This window comes from Vulpes vulpes, chromosome 3 (assembly GCF_048418805.1).
Source record: "Vulpes vulpes isolate BD-2025 chromosome 3, VulVul3, whole genome shotgun sequence".
NCBI classification, from domain to species: Eukaryota; Metazoa; Chordata; class Mammalia; order Carnivora; family Canidae; genus Vulpes; species Vulpes vulpes.
The window spans coordinates 93,962,804-93,975,453 of record NC_132782.1 but is presented as its reverse complement, the minus strand read 5'-3'; the positions used below and the strand labels follow the sequence as shown (position 1 = coordinate 93,975,453).

General features: G+C 46.7%; 1 protein-coding gene across 1 annotated transcript in view; it reads left to right on the top strand.

Moving 5' to 3' along the window:
• The first annotated feature begins 625 nt into the window (after nucleotides 1-625).
• IL21R (interleukin 21 receptor) overlaps nucleotides 626-12,650 on the top strand; it is a 36,598-nt gene continuing 24,573 nt past the window's right edge. The window contains exon 1 of the mRNA XM_026011058.2: nucleotides 626-1,257. The gene's annotated coding sequence lies outside the window, so the exon portion shown is untranslated. The remainder of the gene's footprint in view (nucleotides 1,258-12,650) is intronic.

Sequence of the window (12,650 nt, the reverse complement as noted above, 5' to 3'; positions counted from 1 at the left end):
TCAGCAAGATGGAAACTCTCTTGAAAATTTCTTTTCTCTATTTTTTTCCTGAGTTCCCATGTGTTCATAATGGTGGCCACCCTCTCTCGGTTGGCCAGGTGGCCCACTTGACAGGCAAAATGAGGCATCCAGAGAGGTGTTGTCACCTGCCCAAGGGACTGTCTTCTCAAGGGTGTGGAGACAGGGTCCTGCTCCCTGCAGTGGTGGAGCAGGAAGCTAGATTCAAAGGGAGCAGGGTCAGAGGAGTCTGGGAGAGGATTCTGAACTCAGACCCCTCCTGGGCCAGGCAGGCAGCGTGCGTGAGGGAAGCGTGGGACCGTGGCGAGTCTCTGGCCCTGGGCCCTTGGTCTTCTCTCTGAACTGAGAGTTGGCCTCTCAGGACCACCGGGCCCCCTGGGTCACTCACACCACCCCTGGACCCCTGGGAGACTTGCTGTCCACATCTGTGAGCCCTGCCAGCCTCCAAGGTCACGGCCACCAGGCCCGGGGGGATGATGTCAGCCATCCACAAGAGGCTGATCTCACCCTGATGGCCCCAAATGTCTTTCTAGCAGGTGACCTTTGGTGATCGGAGGACTCTGCTGTGGCCCGGCCCCCTCCCACCTCTTTCTCACTCCTCAGGGGAGGGGCCGGCAGCCCTGTGGGCGGGGCCTGTGGGGAGCTGCTCACCACATCCTCCTCTTCCTCCCCACCAGGCACACGCGGCCTGAGGGCCCTGGGTGGCAGCCACACTGTGCCGAGTGACCCGCGGGCTCCGGTCTGACTGTTTGCCTGCTTCTTCCTGAGTGTGCCTGACAGCTGCACAGCTGTCTGTCTGGCTGGCTGTCTGCCTGCCTGCCTGCCTGTCTCTCTGCGCGTCTGCCTGGCTGGCCACCTGCCTCTCTGCTTGACTTCCTCTGTCTTGTCTGCTGTGTGTCCCCTCCCTGGTGCAGCTGATTGGTCCCCTCCCCAGTCTCTACCTTCTGTCCGTGGGTGACCTCTCTGGGATGTGACCGTCCGTTGCCTGTGCCCCACAGCTGGCTCCCTCTGTGTGTTCTGCCTGCCGGGAGCCCGGCTGCCATCCATCGGGCTGACAGGTTGTCTGCTTGTCTGGCTGGTGACTCGGGGCAGGCTGTGGATACCCACCCCCTAGCCCTGCCTGTTCCCTCTAACTCCTGCTCCCCACCTCATGCTGAGCCTCGCTGCCACCCCCTGGGAGCCCACTGGATTTCCCGGAGCAAACAGAATGGATTTCTGAGGGAGAAGCTGGAACAGCAGGTAACGGCCCCAGACACTCTTCTCCGAGGGAGCCTGGCACCTTCTTTGCCAGAGTGGGAGGACATCGAGGGGTTTCGCGCCCTCGTCATAGCTGAGACAGTGAGAGCAGCAGAGTTGGGGCTGGAGTCTCCTGTTCAGCGCAGCTCAGGATGACCGCACTGTCTCTCTGTGGGTCTGCCGGAGCCGGGAGGCAGGGGCATGGCTGAGATGACCCCAGGAGCTGGCTGTGCAAACCAGCCTCCAAAAGGCAAGGGTTGGGGAAAGAAAGCCCAGCCCAGCCCAAGCCCAACACCTTAGTCACCGTGGTTCTGGACTCCTGAACAGGGCAGAGTGGGCATGGGCGACACCATGTGATGGTGTGGCACTTCTAGGGGGGCTATTTTGGAGGAGGAGGGGAAGAGATTTTGTGCCAGGTTCCGTGTTTTAGCTTCTCTAGGTCATCTAACCCCACAAAATGGCTTGCTGTACCCATTTCACAGAGAAAGAATGGGGGCTGGCTCTGAGAGGTAGAGTGATTTTCCCAAGGTGACTCACCAGTGTGCAGCAGGGTGGGCAGGTGACTCGGAGGCTGGTCCTGTCCTCCACACTGTCTCCTCACGAAAGCCCAGGGCATGGGCCCCCTGGAGGCGAGGGGAGCGAGGGTACTGGCAGAGGCTGAGCCTGGAAGCATGGGTTGAATTTTGACACGCAGAAAGGGGGGAGGAGCAGGCACTTTCCTGGCCAAGCAGCCAGGTGACTGAAGGCCTCCGGTGGGGACGCCGGACTTGGAGCCGGAGCAGCGGATCCAGGGCAGGCGGCATTAAAACGTCAGGGGCTGCTCCTGGAAGGACATCTGCCTTCCCCTGGGGGAAAGCGTGGGGGTTTTAGAAGCACATGGTGAAGTGGGGAAAACCTGGCGGGTTCAAAAGCCAGCCATGCGACTCCCTAGCTGGGTGAGCGTGAGCGTGTCTCTGTGCTGCGTCCAGCCTCGTGGAGTCTCAGTTTTCTCCTCTGTAAAATGGGGTGAAGGCAGTTCCATCCTCGTGGTGCTAGTTGTGAGGATTGGAGGGAGGAAAAATATGAAAACTGCGGGCTGGAGACCTGCCCAGGAAGGCTGCTCGTAACCGTGAGGATCCTGGGAGCCTACGGCAGAGAAGGGCTGGAGTCCCAAGAGTGGAAGAGGGTTCAGGGAGAACCTGAAGTCCTCCCTCCCTCGGCCTCCATCGTGCTAGTCCTCCCAGCGCCAGGGCTCAGCCCACTGTTGGTACCCGAGGGTCTCCCACAATGTCACAGGTGAGGCCGGGAGCCTCACTCAGCCCATTTCACAGACAAGATGGTTGAGGATCCCAGGTCACCTGTGGCCGTAGTTACCTGCTCCCAGGTTACCTGCTCCCCGGATTACCTGCTCCCTTTGGTGGGCTCAGCAGAAGCCCTGGTCCGGCGCACTCCACACCTGACAGGGTGTCTGGATCCTCAGCAGACAGCCCCACAGGGGAGGAAGCTAAACCAAACTAGTGTTAGGAGGAGAATGAACTCCAGGGTCAGGAGAGGTGGGGTGAACGAGACGGAGGCTGAGCCCTGGCCTCCCCACCTGCCCAGCGAGGGCTGAGGGCTGGAGACCTAAAAGGCTCATGGGCAGTGGGGTGGGGGGAGGCCGGTGGAGGAGGTGGAAGAGGGGAAGGGGCATCAGAGGCTTTGGGCGGCACCATTTCTGTCCCTGGAGCCTGATAAATAAATGGATGAAAGGAAGAGGGCAACTGTGATTCCAGGGAGGAGAGCCAGTGCCTTCGGAGTCCCCACAGGCGGGAGGGACAGCTGGGAGGCCCCTGTGCCAGGTGGGGGGCGCGGAGCTTTGGTGTTAGCCAGGACGGGGTGGATACCCAGCCGTACCCCGTGGTACCTGCGTGACCTGGGGTAAGCCATGTAGTCCCCCTCAACCTCCCTTTCCCCATCTGTAACATCCATTTCAAGGCTTTATTCTCCAGGTGTGTCTTTGAGCATGTGCTGTGCAGCAGGCACTGTCCCAGGTCCTGGGGATTCAGGGGCGCGGACGGCGCAGGGAGGAGGGGAAGGGGCTTGAGCTGGAGGCAGCCTGAGGGCAGGAGGAAGAAACACCACAGGGAGGAGGGTCTTCTGCCCTCGCAGCCCCTTCCTCGCCCGCCTCTCCCGACATTGCCCTCTAGTGCACCCTGAAATGCGTGGGAGGGGCCAGAGGGAGCAGAGCGGGGCCTCAACCCACCCTCTGGCTCACAGGTGCCCCCGCCTCCACTCCTTGCCCTGGCGCAGGGCCAAAGGGACTTTTTACGACAGCTCATATGCAAGATCTGAGTAAACTTGGAACTTCTGAAACATCCTGAGAATATTCCCCAGGCTGCAGGCAGGGGCCCCACTGATACCCTCCAGTGGCCGGACACCTGCAGCAGATGCCTAGCCTGCTGGTCCCCACAGCCCCCAGGAAAGGTCCGGCCACCTGAGTGGTCCCCAGAGAGGTGGGGCAAGGACACCAACCTGGCTCCCTGCTCAGGCTCTGGTCCTTCCTCACTGGGTGACCATAGGCAGGGTGTTGGGCCCCTCTGGGCTTCTCTTTCTCAAATGCCAAGAAGGTTTAAGGATGTAGATGGGTACCAGGGCCTGCAGAGCTTCTCCAGTACAATCCATAACACTCAGCATACTTTGGCCAGGGTGAAGGCAGGCTGGTAGGGTCCTGCTGGGCAGGGTGGGGGGGGGGCAGTTAGAGGGCAGGCCACCAGCCCTGTCCCAGCCACTTGCCTGGCAGCTGCAAGTATCCCTTCTTTCTCTGCCTTCTACCCAGCCTATCCTGGTCTGGAGGAAAAGGGGTAGGAGGGAGGGGTGGCTACAGGAGCTGAGAGGGGTGACACAGGCTGGACGAGATTGCCCAGCACGGTGGAGATCGCAGGGCAGGTAGAGAAGGCACAGGCAGGGAGCCGTTGCCGGGAGTGGAGCCTGCTTCTCCGCTTGGAGAGGTTTGCTCAGGCTGGGAGAAGTGTCATAGGGAAAACCTGTTCGGGCCTAGGAGAGGCTTCATGGGCGAGGATCCCAGCCCGCCTGGGAGGGAGACACAGACAGGTGTCACCGGCTGAGGTTGGGATAGGACCTTGCTCTCGTGTTCAGCTCCTACTGACTAAGCTATGACCCCAAGGTCCTGGCACACCTGGGCGCAGACACCCACAACCTACCCCTTGCCACTGGCAGGAAAAAAAAAAAACACTTGTAAAAAGCAACTCATGTTCCCCATACACCTACGATGTGCCTGCCTCACACTCCCTCAGCCGGCCAGGGCATAGCCGCATTCTATAGAGGAGGAAGACTGAGCTCCAAACAAAGGAAGAGATATGCCTAAGGGTCCTCTAAGGGTTACCAGCAGAGGCTCCTTTCTGATTTAGGGCTGCCAGGCTGGTTGTCCCCCAGCCCGAGAGCTCTGCTTGGCTGAGAAGTTTCTGTGTGGCCCTGGGCAGCCCACTGTCCCTCTCTGAAAGTTCCTTGTTGCTAATCTGATGACAGGAGTCATGACTGCTCAGAGCCTGGGAGCCAAGGGTGTTGCTTGGGGTAGAAGGAAGTTCTTGGGGGCTGTGATGGAGCTGATGGGGAAACTGAGATCTCTCGGGGGGCTGCCTGCGGGTCTGCTCTTTGTATGACTGGACACAGCAATTCTTCACCTTGTTCGTTCATTCGCCATTGCCCCAGCTACTTGTTGAGCACCTGCTATGCTCCAGACCCCACTCCACGTGCTAGGGATACTTTCTTTTGTAAACAAAACGGAGAATTTCCCAGCCTCTGGGAGCTTATGCTCCATGACGGAGACAGGTCATAAACACAAAAACAGAAACACTTACTAAACTAATTCTAATATTACACCCATGAGGAAGGAAACAAAGAGATGTGTGGGCCAGAGAATGGCAGGGGACACCCATATGAGAAGGTGACAATGGCCCCTTTGAAGGGGCAACATAAAAGTTAAAACCGGAGGATGAGGAAGCAAAGAAGCAGGAAGAAAACTGCTGGACAGAGGGAATGGCATGTGCAAAGGCCCTGGGGTGGAGGGGGCGGAATTTGGAGTGCTGGAGCTTTTAATCCTTGTCAGGTACATTGAGATCCTCAATTCACCAAATTTCATAAAGAGGAGTCAAAAAGAATACATTTAATTTTAGGATGTATAGTCCGTGTGGGTTTTAACGTTGAGGGTAGGCTTCAAAGCCCATTATGATAGAAAGTATTCCCTTTTATTTTTATCGTGGAACAAAAGTGATGAGCATCAAAAAAAAAATTTTTTTTTTTTTTAAAAGTGGTGAGCATCCTCTGGGTGTCAGGCACTGGTTATAACCGCTGGCGATTCAGCGGTAACCAAGACACACCGGGTCCCCGCTGGACTGTTGCTCAAAATGTCACTGAAAGCACCCTGAGCAGTGTGTGCTCTGGTGGAGGGATGGACCCCAGAGGAAAGAGTGACTCATGCGCTTTGGAGAGGTTTGAAGATTGACAGAGGAGGCCACATTTGAACTGGATTTCAAACCTGAATTTTTCTAATTCACGAGTGGGAGGCTGACAGGCCACCACGGGCCGTGGCGACTTCTGGTGGCTGAAAGAGCACATGCTAAGGTGTGGAAGCGGGGTGAACGGGGACGGTGGGGAAGCTGTCGGGAACCTGGTGTACCTGGAGCCCACGATGGGTACCGGAGGCCAGAGGGAGTGCTGGGGAGCAGATCCTGAAATGTCTTGAATACCGGGCAAGGACTTTGGGGTCTTTTCTGAGGGGCCACGGGGAGCCACGGAATGACCAGCTGCAGCACAGACTGGGCGGAGGTGGCCCAGCTGGACGCTGGAGAGAGGCCAGCAGGAGGGCAGGTGGACAGAAGTCCTTAGAGGCCAGGGATAAACTGGGAGCCCCTTCTGTGTTCCCTTTCGGGAAGTCCCTCAGTCTTGACACTTCCCCTTCTGGCGACCTGTTGGCTCTTGTTTCTGGCACGGCTGGGGAGTCCCTCTTCACCCACCTCGTTTCTTTTGGGTCCCTATGGGAAACGGGCCATTTTGCTCTTACCGCACTCCTCCCTTACCTTTCACTTTCAAGCCCCAGTCCCCGCCCCAGCCCCAGCCCCACTGGAGGTGACAGCTGACCCGACACACAATCGGCAATCTGCTCCTGAATCATCAGTGAGGGAAAGAAGACCCAGGGTGACCAAAGCTTGGGTTCTTTCCAGTTTGGGGTGGTTGTAAACAATGCTGCCCTGAATGCCCCAGCGTACATCTGATTATGTACAGATGTTTGTGGTTTTTTTTTTTTTTTTTTTTTTTGATGCGCAGCCTGGAGGTGGGATTCTCTTCACCAGAATTGTTCCAAAGTGGTTTTACCAAATTGCACGTGCACCAGAACATTGAGCAGAGATGGAGAGTTTGGATTACTCTGTGTCCTTTATGAGCACAGAATTGTCTTTTTCCTCTTAGCCTTTCTGGGGTGATATGTTGTGGTATCACACAGAGATGTAAATTTGCATTTTTCTTGATGAGTCATGGTTTTAAGCACCTTTTACTATCCTTATTGGCCATTTGGATGTCTTTGGTGAAATGTCTCTTTAATAAGCCTTTTGTCCTTTTTTTCAAAATTGAGTTTTGTGTTGTTTATTGTTGTTTTGTAGGAGTTCTTTATACATGCTGGATATCTATATCTTACATATATATATGAATTACATGCATAACATATTTTAGGGGCACCTGGATGGCTCAGTGGTTGAGCATCTGCCTTCGGCCCAGGGCGTGATCCCAGGGTCCTGGGATCAAGTCCCACATTGGGCTCCCCGCAGGGAGTCTGCTTCTCCCTCTGCCTGTGTCTCTGCCTCTCTCTCTGTGTCTCTCATGAATAAATAATAAATAAAATATTTAAAAAAATAAATAACATATATTTTATAATTTTATATATATTACATGTATTACATTATATGTAACTATATAAAATATAAGAATTGTATATAATTGTATAAAAGAAACATACAGGTATAGATATAGAGATACAGATATAATCTCTTCTCATTTCAGTTTCTTTTCCATCCTCTTAATGAAATCTTTGGTGAACAAAAATTCTTAATTTTAATAAGGTTCAATTTATCAGTCTTTTTCTTTACAGCTCAAGCTTTCTGTGTGCTGTTTAGGAAGTGTTGTCTGCCCTAAGGTCATGAAAAGATTATCCTCTGTTTTCTTCTAGAAGTTTTATTGTTTTACTTCTGACACTAGGTCTACAAAATATCTGGAGTTTATGTGTGATGTGAAGTGGAGGGTCAAGATTTATTTTTTTCCTGTATGACTATCCTACTGTCATTTTTAAAAAATCATGCTTTCCTCATGACTTTGCAGTTGTGTCTTTGTTGAAAATCAAGTAACTATAATCGTGAGTCTATTTCTGGCCTCTGTTCTTTTCCATTGGCCAGTTGATTTTTCCTTGCAACAGTACCATATTCTTCTTCATGATTGTCTAAACTCTTCTCGGTTCTTTGCAATTCTATATAAATCTTCACACTAGCTTGTCAATTTCCACCAAAGGAAATCCTGCTGGGAATTTGCTTGAAGCTTGAGATTTCACTGAAACTTTAGTTCTATTTGGGGAGAACAAACATCTTTAAAATATGAAATTTTCTAATTCATGAACATGTATGTTCCTCCATTTATTTGTCTCTTTAAACATTTACCTTACTGGTATCTTGTAGGTTTCTGTGTAGAGGTGCATCTTTCATTAGAGTTCTTTAGAGTATTTGATTTTTTATGCTAATACAAATTGTATAATTTTTAAAATTCCATCTTTGTTCTTGGTATATAGAAATACAACAGATTTTCTTCACAGTTTATTAACTTTGTTAACATACCTTTTCAAGCTCAAGTTCTAGATATAGGAAGAAATAGCTGCCAAACCCAGTTCACTTCAACTGACTACCAGTTGGGGTCTTCCAACCTTTGCTTTTATAATGTCTATAGACCCCTTCATCTGCTAATCTCATGAGTTCAAGGCACAGCATTCCAGCTGTGGACTTCATAAATTAGCAGATATTATTTTCTTCTCTTAACAAGTTTCCTAGGGACAATGTAGAACAGTACAGTATTGTTAAGCGTGTGCATGTTGTTGTACTGCCGATCTCTGAAACTTTCACAACTGAAATTTCATACCCATTGAACAACTCATTACCCTCCATCCTCTGAAAAACCACCATTCTACTTTCTGTTTCTGTGAGTTTGATGATTTCAGATATGTCATGTAAGTGGAATCATACAGTATTTGTCTTTTAGTGATTGGCTTATTTCACTTAGCATAAAGTCCTCGAAGTTCATTCATGTTGTAGCATTCTTTCTTTTTAAGGCTAAATAATATTCTACTGTATGTATGTGCCGGATTTTCTTTATTCATTCATCGGTTGGTGAGTGTAGGTTGCTTACACATCTCGACAGTTGTGACATGCTGCAGTGAACACTGGTGTGCAAATATCTTTGAGATCCTGTTTTCAATTCTCTTGGATATCTACCCAGCATCTAGCATCCCTGGATAACATGGTAGTTCTCTTTTTACTTTTTTGTTTAAAGATTTTATTTATTTATCCATGAGACACACAGGGGGAGAGAGAGGGACAGAGACACAGGCAGAGGGAGAAGCAGGCTCCATGCCAGGAGCCCGATGTGGGACTCGATCCCGGATCTCCAGGAACACACCCTGGGCCAAAGGCGGCGCTAAACTGCTGAGCCACCCGGGCTGCCCTCTTTTTAATTTTTTGAGGAAGCTCTATACTGTCTCCTATTATGTCTGCACCATTTAGTAATTCCACAAATAGTGTATAGTGGGTACAGTTTTTCTACATTCTCACCAACACAATATCTATCCTCATAGGTGTGAAGTAATAGCTCATTGTGGTTTTGATTTGCATTTTCTTAATGATTAGTGATGTTGAGTGTCTTTTCATATACTTATTGGCCGCTTTCAAGACTTTTACCTATTTTTAATCTATTTATTTTAATTTTAATTTAATCAATTAATTAACACATAGTATATTATTAGTTTCAGGGGTAGAGTTTAGTGATTTATCAGTTGCATATAACACCCGTGTGCTCATTTTATCAAGTGCTCTCCTTAATGCCCATCACCCAATTACCCCTCCCCCCACCTACCTCTGTTCCAGTAACCCTCAGTTTGTTTCCTATAGTTCAGAGCCTCTTGTGGTTTGTCTCTCTCTGATTTTGTCTTATTTTATTTTTCCTTCCCTTTCTCTATGTTCATCTGTTTTGTTTCTTAAATTCCACATATGAGTAAAATCATAATGATAATTTTATTTCTCTGATTGACTTACTTTGTTGAGCATAATACCCTCCAGTCCATCCACATCATGGAATATTACTCACCCATCAAAAAGAATGAAATATACATATATATATAAATCACATCTTCTTCATCTACTCATTTGTTGATGGACAGCTGGGCTCTCCTTTACCTATTCTTCAATCAACTGAAGAATTTGTTACATTCTATTGTTGTTTTTTTTGTTTTTGTTACACTCTATTGCTATTTGTTTCATTTTGTTACAGAATTGCAGGAGTTCTTCATATCTACTGAATATATTCAGTAGAGGTTTGCAAAGTATAGGTTTGCAAATATTTCCTATCATTCTGTAGGTTGTCTTTTACCCTACTGATTGGTTCCTATGCTGTGCAGAGGGTCTTAATGTAACTCTGTTGATGGTTGCTTTAGTGTCTGTGCTTTTGGTGTCATATCCAAGAAAGAATTGCCAAGCTCAATGTTCTGAACTTTTCCCTTATGTTTTCTTCTAGAAGTCTTATAGTTTCAAGTCTTATATTTAGATCTTGAATCCATTTTAAGTTAATTTTTGTGTATGATGTAAGAGTCCATGCCCACTTTTTTGCATGTTCATATCCAGGTGTCCCAACACCATCTGTTGAAGAGACAGTCCTTTCTTCACTAACCAAGTATGCAAAGATTTATTACTGGGCTCTCTATTTTGTTCCATTGGTCTCTATGCCTGTTTTTATGCCAATACCCACTCTGTCTTTGTGCCAATATCTATACGTCTGTCTTTATGTCAATGCCTACTGTGATTACTGTAGCAGGATAATATGTCTTGAAATTAGGAAATGTGAGGCTTGTAGCTTTGTTTCTCATTGTCAAAGATTTCTTTGGTTATTCAGAGTCCTTTGAGATTCCATATGAATTTTAGTATGGTTTTCTCCTATTTCTGCAAAAACAAAATGCCACTGAGATCCTGACAGAGTCTACACTGAATGTGCAGATTGCTTTTTACATTTTAATAATATTAAGTCTTCCAATTCATGAACATGGGATGTCTTTCCATTTCCTTGTGCCTTCTTTTAATTTCTTTTAGCAATGTTTTGTAGTTTTCAGAGTGTAAGTCTTTCATTTCCTTGGTTAAGTTTATTCCTAAGTATTTTATTCTTTGTGATGCTATTATAGATTTTTTTTTTATTTATGATAGTCACAGAGAGAGAGAGAGAGAGAGGCAGAGACATAGGCAGAGGGAGAAGCAGGCTCCATGCACCAGGAGCCTGACGTGGGATTCGATCCCGGGTCTCCAAGGATCGCGCCCTGGGCCAAAGGCAGGCGCTAAACCGCTGCGCCACACAGGGATCCCAGTGATGCTATTATAAATGATATTATTTTGATTCCCTTTTGAATTGTTCATTGTTAACATGTAAAAATGCAACTAATTTTGTTGATTTTATATCATTCTACTTTGCTGAGTTTATTAGCCTAATGTGTGTGTGTGTGTGTGTGTAATCTTTAGGGTTTTCTCTATATAAAATCATGTCAGCTTTGAACAGAGATAATATTACTTCTTCCTTTCCAATTTGACTGCCTTTTACTAATTTTTTTATTGCCTAATTTCTTTGACTAGGATGTATAGTACTATGTTAGATAGAAGTGGTGAGAGTGGGCATTTTTGCTTCATTCCTGATCTTAAAGGAAAAGCTATCTGTTTCTTACCAATGAGTAAGAGGTTAGTTGTAGGCTTTTATATATGATCTTTATTGTGTTGAGGTGATTTCCTTCTATTTCTAGTTTGCTAAATGTCTTTATCATGAAAAGATGTTGAATTTTGTCAAGTGCCTTTTCTGCATCCATTGAAATGATCACATGATTTGTGTGTGTGTGTGTGTGGGGGGGGTGTCTTTGGTCTGTTGATGTGGTGTATTTTTGGATACTGAACCATCCTTGTATCCCAGGGACAAATCCCACTTGGTCATGGTGTATAATCATTTTAATGTGCTGTTGGATTCAGTTTATTAGTGTCTTGTCAAGGATTTTTGCATCAGTACTCACCAGGAATATTGGTTTGGAGTTTTCGTTGTCTGGTTTTGGTATCAGGGTAATGGTGCCCTCATAAAATGAGTTTGGAAATGTTCTCTTATCTTCAGCTTTTCTGGAAGAGTTTGAGGAGGATTGGCATTAATTCATCTTTAAACATTTGGTAGAATTCACCAGAATTCATCTGGTCTTATCGAATCAATTTGCTCACTATAAATATGTTCAGATTTTCTATTTCTTCAAAATCAGTATTGTTAGGTCATATGTTTCTAGACATTTATCCATTTCTTCTCCATTATTGAGTTTGTTGATGTATAATTATTCTTTATAATCATTTTATTTCTGTGGCATCAGTTGTTGTGTCTTCTCTTTTCTGATTTTAATTATTTGAATCTTCTCTTATTTTTTTAGTCTAGCTGAGGGTTTGTCAATTTTGTTGATCTTCAGAAATACAATAGACTTTTTATATTGGTCTCGTATTCAGCATCCTTGCTTAACAATTATTATTCTAATAGTTTGTTAAGTTTCTGGAATTTTCTAGGTGCTCAATCCTTATATCATTCCAATCCTTACAATTTTCTAATCTTTATAAATTTATTTGTTTTTCTTGCCTTATTGCATTGACTAAGACCTCCAGTATAAGACATTCTTGTCTTTTTCCTGCCTTCGGGATAATAGTGTTGCTGTAGCATTCAGTATTTGACCATTATGGAAAATGTTAATTGTGCATATTGTGTGCATGTGTATGTGTGTGCTTCTTATCAGATCAAAGAAGATTCCTTCTATTTCTGGTTTTCTGAGAGTGTTTTAAAGATTGTGAATGGGAGTTACAGTTTATGAAATGTGTTTTCTGAACCTATTATCATGTTTCTTTTTTAATTTGTTAATGTGATGAAATAGATTACTGATTACAAATGCCAACCTAACCCTGTATTCCTGAAATAAACCTCATGTGATAATGATGTCTATCTATCTACTTTTGTATATATTATTACATTTGATTTGTTAATATTTTGTTTAGGATCTTTGTATGTATATTTATGGGAGAGATTGATCTCTAATTTTACTTTCTTTTAATGTCAAGTTTTGG